At 38.6% G+C, this 16,853-nt stretch overlaps 1 protein-coding gene across 1 annotated transcript in view; it reads right to left on the bottom strand.

Moving 5' to 3' along the window:
* Positions 1-212: 212 nt before the first annotated feature.
* LOC121975221 (F-box/LRR-repeat protein 14-like) overlaps positions 213-16,853 on the bottom strand; it is a 38,727-nt gene continuing 22,086 nt past the window's right edge. The window contains exon 4 of the mRNA XM_042526732.1: positions 213-231. The gene's annotated coding sequence lies outside the window, so the exon portion shown is untranslated. The remainder of the gene's footprint in view (positions 232-16,853) is intronic.

The raw sequence follows: 16,853 nt of genomic DNA, 5'->3' as shown, positions 1-16,853 counted from the left end.
AGAAATACTAAACTTACAGTGTTGTAAGATATCTGGAGGTTCTAGAAGAGTAGATGTGACTTCCTCTTATAGTTTTAGATTTGGCTCAGGTTGGTATAATTGAAAGAAGTGATTCTTGGGTCCTTATCTCCCCTGCACAAGTCCCTACACTCTCTTCTTCAATATCTAGTTCAGGTGATGATGCAACTAAAAGAGGTGATTCTTGGGACATTGCTTTCATCGTACAAGTTCCTACACTTTCATCATCAACAACATCAATTCCTATAACATAGCTAAAATTTTACATCTAGAATTTATAACAACAATATCATCAAAATTAGAATTATCTACAACTATAACACCATAGCATAAAAAATCAGAGGAGTCTTATAGAGAAGTGGAATGAGGGTCAGGCATGTCATAAGCCCTACAATCCATCTCCTCATTGGAGCCTTATGCTTGTAGTTGGCTAATGAATGCTGCAATTTGATCCAACAGTATTTGTAATTTTTTATTTGTCTTAGTAGCTTCTTGTTTTACTTGAGAAACATAAGTTGCTTGTTGCTCTGCTTAAAGGGAGCAAGGATGATCACACTTGGACCAAGATCGGTCAAAAGTTAAGTTGTAAGTTAAGAAGAAAAAGAGGTTGGCTTTGTTCAAGGCTGACCTAAAGCAAGTCCAACGAAGCACTATAGCCCTGGCGAGTAGGTTAAGACATGCCTAGACCTCCTCAGCTCATCCACGCTAGATCTTTTTAATGGGATATGTCCAATGCGATGTGTGTTAAAAACACATTTCGTAAACATATATAGCGGAAGACTTAAAGATAAATAAACTAATTTATTACATCACACATATGTAAAATACAATTGCGCAGTCAAGATCATAAAACAAAAGAGATAGAATAACAATTATTCTTGGTATACCTTACGGATGACCTATAACGAGAAGGGCATCAACCTTTTACGACGTTATCGAACCTCGCCTTTATTCGTATCCACGCTGAGCTCTTCAAGACACCTCCAAGAGAACAAGCTTCACATTCGGAAGGTACTAGCCATGAGTGAAGGAGAAGGATCAAGAAAAGGAAAAAGAAGTAAAAGGAAGATCTTCTTCCTTTAGGTGGCTCACGGTAACAAAAGGAGCCCCTCTTGTTGAGGTTGGTGGCAAGGGAGAGCGAGAGAGAGGTATTAGGTTTAGGTTTTCAAAACCTAATCAAGCTAATAATGAATTGTGTATTAATTCTCTCTTAGCCATATCAATATATAGTCCTCTTTAATGAGTTGGATTAGAAAGCTCAAATCCAACTCATTATACCTTAACAAAAAATTAATCCATTAACCCCTTGGTTTGGTTCACAACTAAATCAAGTTAGTTCATGGGTAAACTATATTGGTTCATGACTAAACTAAATAGGATCCAACTCTTTCATAAGAGATGTGGTTCATTCATGCTTCCGTTTCGACAAATATTTTCATATTTGTCCTATGTATGATCCAATCAAATATTTATCTCTTGATATGAGAATCCCATTTTCTAACTTATTTTATGTCTTTTAGAGACCCGTAGTGCATGTGACCCAATAGGTTATCAGTTTATCTTGACCATCCATAATTAACTACTTAATTATAGAATGATCATGAGTGATACTTAGTAGTACATCATAATCCCCAATTAATTGAAAAATCTTCAAATCATAGTTTATCTCAAAACTAATTCTGAACCCTTTAGCAGCTACAGTGAGTCGTGCTTTATTCCTTACTCATCTTATACCTACTTGGTTCAGGACATAATTTATATGTCAGTCTCCACTAGGCTGACTACATCATACCTAGCCCAAGTAATACTTCCTCATTTTACAGATTCAAATTACTTGTATATGTGTGCAAGAGTCTCATACTCTTAACATGTGATGCTTTGACCAAAGACTTTGAGTAATAATCCTAACGAGTGGTGATAGGGTATACGTCTCCTTATAAGGAGTGGTGAATCATCTATGGGCTATCCAAACACTTTCGAGCACTTTAACTTAATATCAAATCATCTCGGGTCCACACCTCCAAGGAGATGCTTGTTTAAGATGTCAAACTATAAGCCTCCATGACCAAAGTGACTTGTATACCTTAAGTCTAAGAAAACTTGCACTCGGGCTACATTAAGAACTTCACAGATATATTCATATATGTAGAGAACCATATGAAATCTTATAGTAGGTCACTCCAATGGACTAGTTATCATAACTAGCATCCACATTTAACTCTCAACATTCCAATGTCTCCAGCTAGTGAGAAATAGCTGCTTAGTCAAACCAAAGAGTACTAGGGAAATTACAATACGTTCATAATTGCACATGTAAAGATAATCACAAGTTGTGATTCAAACACAAATTCTCTCATGCTATGAATTATATTACGGATATTCAGTAAATGAGTTTAAGACTGTTCAAACATATAATATGCACTCAAATACTAGATCTAAATTTATCAAATAAATAGTAACATCATAAGATGATTGCCTTAGGACATCCCTCCAAATCTAACACTCTTCAGTTTGGCCATGCTAGGCCCCCTCAGATTGGTCATGTCAGACCTCCTTAGATTGGCCACATCCAACCCATTTAGCTCGACCGCACCCGACCTCCTTCGGCTTGGCCACATCCGACCTCCTTTGGATCGGCCATGTCCGACCCCTTTTGCTCGACCACACCCAACCTCCCTCTATTGGGCCACGTCCGACCTCCTTCAGCTTGACTTATTCCAAATACCTCCGGGTACCTCCGGATGCGGTTATTAGTCTCCCTCATCATGGGGAACATGGATATCATAATAAGCGGTAGACGTGGAGCGATTGGGTGCATATGGACCTACATGACAACTCCATGACCTAAACGTAGGGTTCATGCCTCTTTTCTAGGAGAGGATATAAAAGGGAGCTCGATTCCGCAAGTGCATATACGCACACACATAATACATATCCCACATCTGACCGAACCTTGACACGACCACTCTGATGCTCGAGTCCTTCAAGTCCGACGATTGACTCTCTCCCCGGATCCATAGAACTGCCCCTCTTATCTTGGTACTGTTGAAGCAATCTAGGTGCCCTAGGTTTTGATGTTTGGGCAAAGGTTTAAGTTAGGTTTATTGTTGTATTTGATATGCATTGTGAGTGTGCAGGATATAGGTACAACAAGGAAAGCCCAAGTGTGATCTTGGTAAAGGAGGAAAGTCCATGAATGAGTCTTGGCGGTGTAAGTCCAAGCATATAGTCTTGGCAACGTAAGTCCAAGTGTGACTTGGCAATGGATGAAGTCTCGGAGGTGAGGATCCTCTTGGCAAAGGAAGACCCGACAATATAGACAAGGCAGAAGGAAGCTCCAGAAGGCAAGACGTGAAGGATGGGGAGACATCCAAGGGACGCGAGGCTGATGGAGGAGGCTAGAAGGCTAGGTCTAGGTTGGTCGGGCGAGGACGAGTGCATGAGAGATTGTACTCGGAGTAAAATCCTAGTTTTAGGGTTTTACTGTAGCGTCACTGCAGCATTACTGTAGCGTTACTGTAGCATTACTGTAGCAGTCGACTAGTGCATGGACCAGTCGACTGGTAATGGGCAAATCAGGTTGCTGATTTGTTCCAAGCTCTATAAGAAGGAGCTTGGTATGGCCGGTCAAGGTGACAAAATTAGACTTGGTTAAAGCCTAATTAGTAGTCACCAAACGTGCTCAAGGTTTTCTTGTGTCCAAGTGTTCTTGGTTGGTGTTGTGGTGAGGTTTCTCCACCCACAAGGAGTTGCTTGAGTAGCCGAAGTTTGCCGAGGGTTAATCCACCAAAGGATCGAGATCGTCCACCTTACGGATAGCCGTGGAGTAGGAGCAAGTTATCTCCGAACCACGTTACATTGACGTGCATTGGTTTGCATTTCCTTTCTTTGTCTTTAACTTTCATATTCATATTTAGTTTCGTATTATTCCGCTGTGCAACTAACGAATACATAGGAAGTCATCGATTTGGGTGAGACGCTATTCACCCCCCTCTAGCGGGCACATCGGCCCCAACAAGTGGTATCAGAGTGAGGTCGTTCTTCTATGGACTAACCGCCAAGAGAGCAAGAATCTAGAGGAAGAAGAAGATGGAGTCCGAAGGACCGCTGGATGGGATATCCGAATTCCACCTCCGTACGACAAAGAAGACTTCAATTATTGGAGGAAGCGATTGGAGACATGGTTCCAAACGAATTGAAACCAATGGGTTGTCTTGAGTGACCCATTTGAAGATCCTACGGACAAGAAGGGTAAACGCCTCCGACCTCGGCATTAGACCGAAGAGCAACGAGAGCAATCGGAGGCGGACAAGGAGGTAACGAAAATTTTGCATAATTTACTACCATCTAATATTTTGTTGAGTGTAGGTGAAACCACAAATGCAAGTGATCTTTGGAAAAAGATCATTACCTATCATGAAGACACTATAAAAATCCAACGAGTGGAAGAGCCCAAGGAGAATGACTCATTGGTCCAAGAAGAGAAGGACCAATCCGATGTTGACAAGAGGTCAACATTCGAGGAGGAAAAGGAAGAGGAGGAAGAGAAAGAGAAGGAAGAGGTGGAAGAGGAGAGATCTTCCACATCCTCAAGAGATGAAGAAGTGGAAGAGTCCACATCTTCAAGTGAAGAGGAAGAAGAGAAATCCAAGGAAAAGGAGATCTTGGAAGCTCAACCCTCTACCTCAACTACCAAGAAGAGCATAAAGGACCACATCAAATGTTTTGAGTGTGGTAAGATGGGGCACTACAAGAGTAGGTGTCCTTCGCTCAAGAAGGTAAAGGAGGTAAACCCTAAACTCACTAAAGTTAATTTAGAAACTAATGTGAGTTGTAGGAAGAAGAAGAAGGAGAAGAAGCACATTAGGTGCTTTACATGTGGTGAGTGAGGTCACTACCACACAAAGTGCCCAAGGAGAGGAGAGATCAAGAAATTGGCGCACTTGAAGAAGTGGGAGAAGAAGGGAGCTTCCAAGGTAAAAACTAAGGTATCATTTAATGAATCCATTCCATTGACACATGATAAAAAACATGCTAGAAATAACTCTTATCATCTTAATGCTATTTATCATGAGAATAGGAGGCATGATAACCTTAAGGATAAATATATTCCTCCTCATGCTAGATTTACCACACCTAAGGTTAGGAAGGTAAATAACAACTTAGGCAATAACACAAAGGATTTTAGATATAAGCCTAAAAATAGAAATGCTCAAAGATTAAATGAAAAACCAAAATCTAGGGATTTATGGAGTGAAAATCAAGTCTTGAGGACAAGACTTGATCATTTAGAAAAGATCTTAGCAAGAATGAAAAATATGCTTAGGGGGCAAAATGAGCATAACCTAGGCAAAGCTAGACAAGAGCCATCCAATGGCGATAGGGGTTTGGGATACAAACCTAAAGCCAAGGAGGATGTGACTTCCTTTCATAGGGTTCCATATAGCTATGGGGTCAACCATAGGTGTAGACCCGACCCCGGGCCGGGTCTGGCCCGGACCCGGCCCGGGCCCGTAACCGGGTCAACGGGCCGGTTGCCCGTTGACCCGGTTCGTCGGGTCGAACCGGAACCGGCTCGGCAAGTTGCCGGGCCTGTTCCGGTTCATTGGATGTAAAACCGGCGGGTTGAACCGGCGGTTCAGCCGCAGAATTTTTTTTTTTTTTTTTTTTTTAAACGGCTTGAACCGCCGGTTAACCGGCGGTTCATAGCCGTTGGAACCGGCGGTTCGCAGCCGTTGGGAGGGTTTTTTAGGTATTTTTTTTCAACGGTTAGGATCATTTGACCGTTTTTTGATCAATGGCTATGATTTAGTGTCCGTTACTATCAAAACTCTATAAATAGAGAGCTTATTTCATCATTTTTCACACACATCTTCTCTACTCTTAATCTCATTTTCGTATTCTCTAATCTCTACACGCTTTCGTTTTCAATTACAATGGAAGGAGGCCGCGGAGGTGCATCATCTCGAGCTCGGAAGGGAAAGCAAATAATGAATCCGCGGGAGGAGGACCCCAACATTCAATCCACCGATGATGAGATCGAGCACATTCTGAATCCAACATTCGAAACGCAAAGAAGTACCGATGCAATTACTTCTAAGGTTCGGGAACTTCCTCCTCTACAGTCTTCTATTTTCACTAAATATTTTGAGAAGATCACTCTTCCATCGGGAGAAATGTGTGCAAAATGTAAGCACTACAATGCTTCCTACAAATTATAAGCTGACAGTGCCTATGGGTCGTTGAAACGACATGTAGAAACGAAGCACTCGACGGAATATGGACTCGACCGTTCTCAAACACAATTATCAAGATTTTCTTCAACTAGCGGTAGTACTGATTCAGGTTTATTTTTATATTCGGATAATAAATTAAGAGAATCATTAGCTAAATTTAGTTTCGTAGAACATCTTTCTTTTAGTTTTGGATCTAAATGCACATTTGAAGATTTTTGTAAAGAATCTCTTAATCCATGTGCTAAACGTGTTCCTAGGACTACACTTACTCGTACAATTAAAAAATTAGTAAAACAAGGAAAAAGAATTTAATTGATGAATTTAGTAAATTAGATAATAAAGTTTCTTTATGTTCCGATATTTGGAGTGATCATTGGCAAACACATTCGTATATGGGTGTGACTTGCCATTGGATCGATAACTCTTGGAATCTCCAAAAAGATTATTAGCTTATAGAGTTTTTGATGAATCACATAATGCTCATAATATCGCACAATTATTATGTTTAATTTTAGAAGAATATGGTTTAACTCATAAAATATTTTCAATATCATTAGATAATGCTAGTTCTAATACCGCTTGTATAGATGATCTAAAATTTGTTTGTCAACCTATTATTGGAGGTTTATTTTTTCATATTCGTTGTGTATGCCATGTTTTAAATTTATGTGTTCAAGATGGTTTAAAAATTTTAGAAAGTTATATTAAACCAATTAGAATTGCAATTTCTTATTTATGGTCTCATCCATCTATAATGAAACAATGGGGTAGGGTTTGTAAAATTAATGGAATGAGACCTAAAAAATTTCCACGTGATGTACCAACACGTTGGAATTCAACATACCAATTATTACAAGATTCATTTCAATATACAGAATTATTATGTTCATTTTTGCACAAAACACTAATGCTAATATATATTTATTTTCACAACAATGGAATATTTGTAGTAGTATTTGTGAAATTTTAAAAGTATTTAATGATGCAACCGAACAACTTTCCGGTGTTTATTATCCCACTGCTCAATTAGTTTTAGAAAATTTTTCTAATATAGTATTAGTTTTAAATGAACATATTAATAATGAATCTTTATCTCCTTGCATCTTAGCTATGAAAACTAAATGGGAAAAATATTTTTATTTAATTCCTGAAATTTATTTAATTGCATTTGCTTTAGATCCTAGATTTAAATTAGAAGTTTTACAAGAAATGTTAACTTTATATTATGATGCTTTAATTCCAATTAAAGATTCTTCTTCCCCTGATCCAATTAATATTATATATAATGTTAGAATTTATTTATATGATATTTATAATCAATATTATGCAAAATATGGAACACAAATTAATATTTCTGAAATTCAACAAACTACTAGTAGTAATTTAAAACTTACAAAAGCACAACTCTTATTAAAAGAACGGACAAAACGTCCACGAGGATCCTCAAGTTCCACACAGGAACTTGAGAATTATTTTACGACTTCTTTTGATTTTAATGAAGCGGATAGCGAAAACTTTGATATCTTAAAGTGGTGGTCACAGAAAACTCAAAGTTTTCCCGTCCTCTCCGTGATCGCCAAAGAAATATTAGCTTGTCCAGTGTCAACTATTGCTGTGGAGCAGACGTTCAGTGCCGGCGGCAACATATTAGATGAACGACGATCAACTTTGTCTCCCGACTCATTGGAAGCCCAAGCATTCCGGACGATTGGACCAGAGCGGAGAAAAGAATCCAAGGAATGCAACTTTCAGATGACGAAGTTGAAGATTTTGATACTGAAGGAACAAATACGACAGGAACAGGAAATGGAAGTGAATGAAAATGTAAAAGGATAAAAATGTAAAAGAACTACGTGGGCTTTGATTCCCCTAAAGGGATACGTAGGCAACTTAAATAAGTGCAAGCCCTTTTTTTAATAAATTTTAATTTCTAATTTTTAATGTTTAATGTTTAATTTTTAATTTTTAATTTTTATTAACATATTAATCTTGAACCGTGACGAACCGTGACGAACCGTGAACCGAACCGTGAACCGGCGGTTCTGAACCGTGAACCGTAACCGTCTTGGGCGGTTAAGGTTAAGGGTCGACCTGCCTGGAACCGTCGAACCGGCGGTTCCGAACCGTCGAACCGTCGGTTCCGAACCGTGGTCAGGTCTACATAGGTGTAGAGGTCAAGTCAAAGATACTAGGGAAGGAATCCCTAAGAGTACTTTGACAAGACAAATGTGACTAAGACTTCTAAGAAGTCTAATAAAGTCACAAAGAAGGTTACAAGGGAAGTTATTCCTCGAAGTGACCTAGTAGAGGTGACCAAGGCTTCTAAGAAGCCTAGAAAGGTCCTTAGGAAGGTATCTAGGGAAGTCATCCCTAGTGAGTATCTAGAGCATCCAAGGAGCACCAATAGGTTGTGGGTTCCTAGGAGCATATTCTCTACACCCTAGATAGGTTTAGAGAGTGTCAACTCCAATTGGAAGCGTAGTTAACCCAAACTTGTTAAAGTTGACACTTGAGAGCATTTTCAAGGTTATTGTTAACCTGTGAAAATGAAAAGGATTGTAGGGTTACTCTTTGAAAGAATAATATATGTGCCAAAATTTGAAGAGTTGAATTTAATCTAACTTGGCACACTTAAGAAAAGTATAAGAAAAATCAAGTTAGCATTTTGATACTTTCTTAAGGAATTAAGAGAAAACTCATGATTTAATCAAATGTGATTAAAGCCTTGAAGAGCAAAATGTGTCAAAATTTGAGGAGTTAAATCTAATTTAAATTGACACACTAGAGAGAAGCAAAAGTAATGCCAAATTTGGAATTTGACATTTTCTTATGGAAGTAAGGGAAATATAAACCTTAATCCAAATTATCACTCTTGGAAAGAGTAACATGTGCCAAATCTTAAGAAATTATGTTTGAATTAAATTGACACAATGTGGAAAACCATAAGAAATATCAAATTGGGGTTTTGGTACCTTCTTAGGGTAATTAAAGGAAAATCTAGGTCCTAATGTAAGATGTTTACTCTTTGGAAGAGTAAAATGTGTCAAACTTTGAGGTTTTTGAACTTAATTTAAATTGACACATTTAGAAAAGGATAAGAAATGCCAAGTTGGGGTTTTGACATTTTCTTAGAAGGTTAAAGGAAAATTTAAGTCTTGATTTGATTTCATTTACTCTTGAAAAGAGTAAAATGTGCCATACTTTGAGGAATTTGTTTAATTTAAAATGGCACAAATTTAGAAAGAAATTAAAGAAATATCAAGTTGGGGTTTGGCATTTTCTTGATGAAATTGGGCAATGTAGGATTAAATTTTGAGTTAGCTAGGGTTAAGAATACTTAGATTGGTAATCTAGGTAAATTTTATTTATGCTAACTTGCCATGATTGTTTGCCCATCATATGCCATGACATCATATTTAGCATTCACATTTTATTATGAAAAATACAAAAATATCATGTCATGTCATGTCATACATACATCATGTAGCTATAACATGCTTTGCTTTTGAAAATTACTTATTTTGATGTATGCCATTAAACATCATGCAGTATGTCAATTTTCATGTAATTAAGGACAAAAGGCATTTATTATATATGGAAGTGTCCCAACAAGAGGGATCATATCAAGTGACATCCTAGATGGATGATCATGATTTTTACAATGCCTAGATAGAAATGCATGATCCCTTAGTTTAGGGTAAGACCAAATATACATCTCACAAAGAACTATAAGGTGACTTGTATGTGTTTTAATTAGGGGTGTAAACGAATCGAATCGAGCCGAATATGCTAAAAAATTTAAGGCTCAAATTCGGCTCGAAATAGGTATATTCGAGTTCGAGATCGATTCGAAGCTCGAAAAATTTAAAATGTTTGGTTCGAGTTCGGTTCGAATTAGGGTTCGGGTTCGAATTCGGCTTGAAATATTCGAACATGTTCATGAACTATTCGAATTATTACTCGAAAATAGGTTCGAAAGGCTCGAAATTTATTTATTTAATATATATTTAACTTATATTAATAAATATTAATGCTCGTGAGCGGCTCACGAGCGGCTCGAACAATATAATTTGGTCTCGAGTTCGGCTCGAAAAAAAGTTCGAACATGCTCGAGTTCGGTTCGAATTCGATAAATTCGAATACGAATCGAATATTTTTCGAGCCGGCTCGATTCGTTTGCAGCCCTAGTTTTAATACACGTTAGATACAAGTGAGATGTTAAGATGGTGAACAAAACTCAAGATGTTGATCTAGTGCATCTTGTTGAGTTTTAGGTTCATCAAAACACATAGTTATGTGTCTTCTAATCATTGGGAAAGCTAATGTACAAGTCATGTGCATTGAGCCCAAAGAACGTGGTTGGATATTGGTTTTGAAAATGATTTCAAAATACTTTTGAAAAACCTTTGTGAAGACTATCTTTTGATAGTAATCATCATTGAAAAGTTAAACACAAATTAGGAGAAAACATTGAAGTTTTCAAGAGTTTTTCAAATTTGTGTCAATCTTTGAAAATAGGAAGTATTTTCATAGAAAACTATTTTTCTCTGATAAAGTATACCCTAAATAATGTCTACATGAGTTTTCATGATGAAAACAAGTATGGATTGGTTAAGAAAAATCAAAGTGAAGTTTCGGTTGAGGTTTAGTTTCATTATTGAATTTTGAACCTCAAAACTTAGAGTTTTGGTTTTCCTAATTATTTAAGAACCCTAAGTCATTGTTGGTGCAATGATAGAAGTTTGACCATGTTTTTAGGGGGAGTTACTCTTTGAAAACATAAAAATCTTTTCCAAGACCAAAAGGATGTCAAGTGTTAAGGTAACACATGACATTGGTATGGGAGGTGTGACCAAGGACAAGGGAGAGTTATCCAAAGCCAATAAGAAGGAATATGCTAGGGTAGCATATAATTATAGCAAGGATAAGGTGTCCAAGATTAAGGACAAGAAAAAAAATTAACCAAAGACAAGGTGTCTAAGGTTAAAAAGGAGAGTTTTGTAGGCCAAGTGTCACCTGAAGTGCACCGAAGTGGCCTAGTCATAGTAAATGAGTCACCTAGGGAGGTGGCTAAGATTAAGAGCTCAAGGGGGAGCTCAAAGAGTCTTTGGGGCATATGGTAAATGATCTTAAGTGAACCAAGATGTGCCAAAGGGATTAGAGATGGATTTGAGTCTCTATTATACTTGGTTGGCACAATTGGGTTGAGTTTCATGCATGAAAATATGACATTGGGGTTATATTATATGAAAATTAGTTTTTGATGTATAGATGCCATATAAACCAATGCTAGGGGTGCATTGTGGGTTGGTATGGGCAAATACATCAAGAGGAAGCTAAAACTAGGACTTTAAGTCAAGGTTCAATTGAACCATTTAGCTAGTTTTGAATTTTATGTCAATCTTAGAATTGGTGATAGATACATTTTGTAATATATTTTTCCCAGGTAGATAAGGGTTCAATAGACCTCTCCACAAAATTTGGGAATTTTTGGAGGTCTATGGAATTTCTGGTGCATTTCTGAAGTTGGCCTGAAAAGGCTAATTTTTGCAGAAATAGGGTACCAGTCGACTGGTGAAGATACCAGTCGACTGGTAACAATGTTTTTGAGCACAGAATGTCTCTGTAAGCTCATTTTGATGAGTGCAGTCGACTGGTAATAGTGTATTTCGAATACAGAAGGTTCTGTGAGTGGAAATCGAAGGGGGCAGTCGACTGGTATCTAGTTCAGTCGACTGATACCAACCTAAAAGTGTTTTTCGCTGTTATTCTTGACCGTGTCAACTCGTTTAAATGTATGAGATCCATGGGGGATACATACATGAGTTTAGGGTCAATTTGGATGACATGTTTTCAACAATTGGGATATTGTTGGAGCTCTTTTTGATGTATGGCAAAGGGAGAGAAGTTTAGGTTTAAGTGGGAAACCTATACACCTTTGCAAGAAATCCTAGCTCGAGGGGGAGCTTAAGTGAAAGAGGAGCGATTGTTTAGGCAAAGGGGGAGAAGTTTACCTTTGTGGGAAATCCTAGCTCAAGGGAGAGCTTAGGTGAAGGAGGAGCCTAGGGATTTAGGTTCCATTATTTATGCATGAGTTGATTTGCATATTTATTTACATATGTATCACATTTATGTTTCCCTAACTTAAAAAGGTTGCCAAACATCAAAAAGGGGGAGATTATTGAAGCAATCTAGGTGCCCTAGGTTTTGATGTTTGGGCAAAGGTTTAAGTTAGGTTTATTGTTGTATTTGATATGCATTGTGAGTGTGCAGGATATAGGTACAACAAGGAAAGCCCAAGTGTGATCTTGGTAAAGGAAGAAAGTCCAAGAATGAGTATTGGCGGTGTAAGTCCAAGCATGTAGTCTTGGCAACGTAATTCCAAGTGTAACTTGGCAATGGATGAAGTCTTAGAGGTGAGGAGCCTCTTAGCAAAGGAAGACCCGACAATATAGATAAGGCCGAAGGAAGCTCCAGAAGGCAAGACGTGAAGGATAGGGAGACATCCGAGGGACGCGAGGCTGATGGAGGAGGCTAGAAGGCTAGGTCTAGGTTGGTCGGGCGAGGATGAGTGCATGAGAGATTGTACTCGGAGTAAAATCCTAGTTTTAGGGTTTTACTGTAGCGTCACTGCAGCATTACTGTAGCGTTACTATAGCATTTCTGTAGCAATCGACTGGTGCATGGACCAGTCGACTGATGCACTGTAGCAGAGAGCCGTTGAGAAAGCCGTTGGGCTGGCACCAGTCGACTGGTGCATGGACCAGTCGACTGGTAACGGACAAATCAGGTTGTTGATTTGTTCCAAGCTCTATAAGAAGGAGCTTGGTATGGCCGGTCAAGGTGACGAAATTAGACTTGGTTAAAGCCTAATTAGTAGTCACCAAACGTGCTCAAGGTTCTCTTGTGTCCAAGTGTTCTTGGTTGGTGTTGTGGTGAGGTTTCTCCACCCACAAGGAGTTGCTTGAGTAGCCGGAGTTTGCCGGGGGTTAATCCACCGAAGAATCGGGATTGTCCACCTTACGGATAGCCTTGGAGTAGGAGCAAGTTATCTCCGAACCACGTTACATTGACGTGCATTGGTTTGCATTTCCTTTCTTTGTCTTTAACTTTCATATTCGTATTTAGTTTCGTATTATTCCGCTGTGCAACTAACGAATACGTAGGAAGTCATCGATTTGGATGAGACGCTATTCACCCCCCTCTAGCGGGCACATCGATCCCAACAGGTACATCCTTTGGTAACTTAGTCATCCATGATCTTGGGGTGGAACATTATATAAATGCAATATTGAGTTTATGATAATTTTCTTATTTAATAAGAGAGCATCATCACTTCTCTACCTTTTTAGTCAATTTAGTCAAGAATGCATTGATCTTTCTAGACATTGAATTTCTTATACATTCCAAAGGTTGTCTTTCCTCTCAAAGTGCATTATACTTTGAAATTTACTGAAGGGTGATCATGTTTCCCCAAATTCTCCTCTATTAACCTGTTTTACTCGATTTTAAATAATAGTTGAATGATATTTATTAAAAATGTTTGATGATTCTAGACAGCTTAAAATCATTATAAAAAAAACATAGACAAACTTTAGATAACACTAAAAGTATAACAATACTAATGATCCCATATGAAAGCGAGGAAGGTAGTGTGCTGGCTACGTGGAACCAATGTTGATCGCAAGAAGATGAGGACCCGATGCTGCAAATGAGCCTGTGTGGAAAAAACAAGAACTGGGAGAAGAGAACGTCAGTGACTGGGCCAAGGAGGGATCCCTATGTAGGCACTTCGACTCTTAAGTCAAGCAAAGAACTAAAGAAAGGAGTCAAGAACAATGATGATGAACTGTGAACTCTGATAGCTTCGCGTACCTATGCCTGTAAATGGAGATTCCTTTATATGGTGTTACTTTTCCTCACTGCATGAATATCAAGGCATTGTTAAAATAGGACTTGTTGGTCCTAGTGAAGGCCAGCTAGAGTGAGGTGAATAGCCTTATAATTAAAGTTAGCACTTTCTCTTACTTCTCAACTTAGCAAGGACAAACACATATTATATAATTAAAAATAATAACATAAAAGGTAGTAAGAGACTCAAGGTTTATTTGGCTACAGCCTCAGTAGTTGTTAATCCAAGGTAAGTGTAAGCTTACTAAATATAACTCCTTCACTGAAGGTGGAGTAGCTTCTTACATGCTTTGAAAACACTAGCAACCAAACAAAAGGTTACTATTGGTCCTAGTATGGTCGGCAAAAGGGGGCGAATTTCCTTGAAATTATGATTATACCCTTCTCGTTCTTTCGACTTGAGTAAAATAAATATTTAATAAATAAACAGAAAATGCATATAGATAAATATGAGGCTATCGAGATTTACTTGGTTTGCAACCGATAAGGTTGCTAATTCAAGGCAATATAAGCACTAGGAAAGTCTCCTTCAAGTAAAGTCAGAGGTGGATAAGCCCCGTACAATATTTGAAAGAACAAATACGAAAAACAAAATGGAAAATGAAGTACAGAAAGTGTTGTTTAAAACTCCTAGGACCAAGACTCTATTTATAGTCTACTGGTTGAATTTATCCGTTGGCTGACGTGACAGCTCCGGGCGCCTGGAGTAGGTCCGGGCCGCCCCAGCAGTGCTCTTCAACGACTTTAGGATAAAATTTTATCCTCACTCGGACGGCTGGATAGGTCTGGGCTCTTGGAGAGTTGCTGATGTGGACTCCAAACATCATCTACAACAATGTCTCGATGAGGCACCTGTTCTGTACTAGGTTGGTCCGGGCGCCTAGAGTCTAGGTGCTTAGACTTGGTCTAGGCGCCTATACAAGTCAATTTCGTGTTGACTTGTCCAACTTTTACTCCACTTGCTTGGGTGATTTTCTGGCAATCAAGAGTTGAGCTCACCATAACCCAACTCCGACCTTCTCTACAAGCAGTCTTCTACTCCGACTTCTCTTTCCTCGGAAGCATCGCATACATCATTCTTGTCCGCCAATGTACTCTTCTGCAATACCTCGTCTCTCAGATACACCGAGCCTGCCAACTCTCTTCCCATGTTATCCTTTTTGCTAGCTACTATTGGTGTAATCAACCTCTAAAGTTTAATGTCCGACAAATATATTTAATGAAACTTGATCAAGGAAAGTACTAGTCGTGGCTAGGCAAGGGTGAGAAGTCAATCGAATGACTAGTCCTAACTGTGGTTAGGCAAGAAAATGCTTAGTTATGGATAGGCAAGGAAAGGCTTAGTTATGGATAGGCAAAGGAAATCTCGGTAGATCGTGGAAGCTAGGTAGAAGAATTCGGTAGGTTTGGAGGACCCAATATTGAATCCCTGGTGGACCGATCCAATGTTGAGTCCTGGTGAGTAAAGCCAAGTGGAGAAAATCCTAGAGGGAGGTAACTCTAAGTTCTGGTAAGTGAAGCCAGATGGAGAAAATCCTAGAGGAGGTAACCTTAGGTAACGAGAAGTTTTAGATGAGTGAACTCTAAGCAAGGTTGATCGCGTGGTCGACCGGACCAGCGAATCTTGGTAATTCTAAGTTTAGTTTTATCATAGTATTTTGTATTACTATTATTATTGTTGGCTAATTTAGTATTACAGAAAAAGTCTTAGTGGATCAAATGATCATACACTGAGCAGAGAAAGTCTAAACAGGTTTGAATGACTAATGTTTGGCGGGTAGATTGAGGTAATCAACTGGAGTGGAGTGACAGGGAGGTCGTGTCCCTGAAAGGGACAAACCCTAAGTTGTTGATCCAATTGATCAAGAAACCTGTAGATTTTCAAGTTGAGATCAAAGACAGGTTTACTATCTACTCATACTTTACTACTCATGCATCATACTAAACTGTGATAATTCTGTTTTGCAGGAGTATTCAAACTAACTCTATTTTGTAGGATTCAGGTGGATCGATCGACTGAACCTAGGGATCGGTTGATCGAACCAAACTAACATAACACAGAGTGATCTAGCAGAACACATTTAGAATGCAAGGGGATCGGTCAACCAAATCCAATGATCGATCGTTCGAACATTTATTAGCATTGATGATGAAGCAGATTCGAATCCAAGTGAAGAAGGTAATTTGGGGGATAGGTCGACCGAACCAGGTGATCAGTTGACCAAACCTTTAATGACATTAATTACACGAAGATCATATCTCATCACTGAAGGAAAGAGTAGTATTCAATCGACCGATAGAAGATTCGGTTGACTGAATGGATCAGTCAACCGAAGGGCTTTTCGGTCGACCGAACCTGGCTTATAAAATAACCTCAAGATTTGTTCCGAAGCAACAACTCTCTAATCATTCCTCTGTTGCATTCTGCTTGTGACTCTACTGTTCTATGCCACAACTCCACGTGCAAGGTGCTACGCTAAGAAGTGTCGACTCGCTTAATCATCTACTCTTTGTCAGTATATTTTATTTGTAGCTTGCATTTTTACAAGAAGATAGTAGTGTAATTCTTTTATTGTAATTACTTCTTTCCGAAGATTTTGGGAAGAAGAATCATAATAAATTATCTAGTGGTGCGATCAAGGATCGCGGGTCTTGGAGTAGGAGTCGACATAGGCTTCGAACTAAGTA

Source organism: Zingiber officinale, chromosome 4B (genome assembly GCF_018446385.1).
Source record: "Zingiber officinale cultivar Zhangliang chromosome 4B, Zo_v1.1, whole genome shotgun sequence".
NCBI classification, from domain to species: Eukaryota; Viridiplantae; Streptophyta; class Magnoliopsida; order Zingiberales; family Zingiberaceae; genus Zingiber; species Zingiber officinale.
Note: the sequence above shows the minus strand (reverse complement) of the source record. Positions and strands in the feature narration are given on the sequence as shown.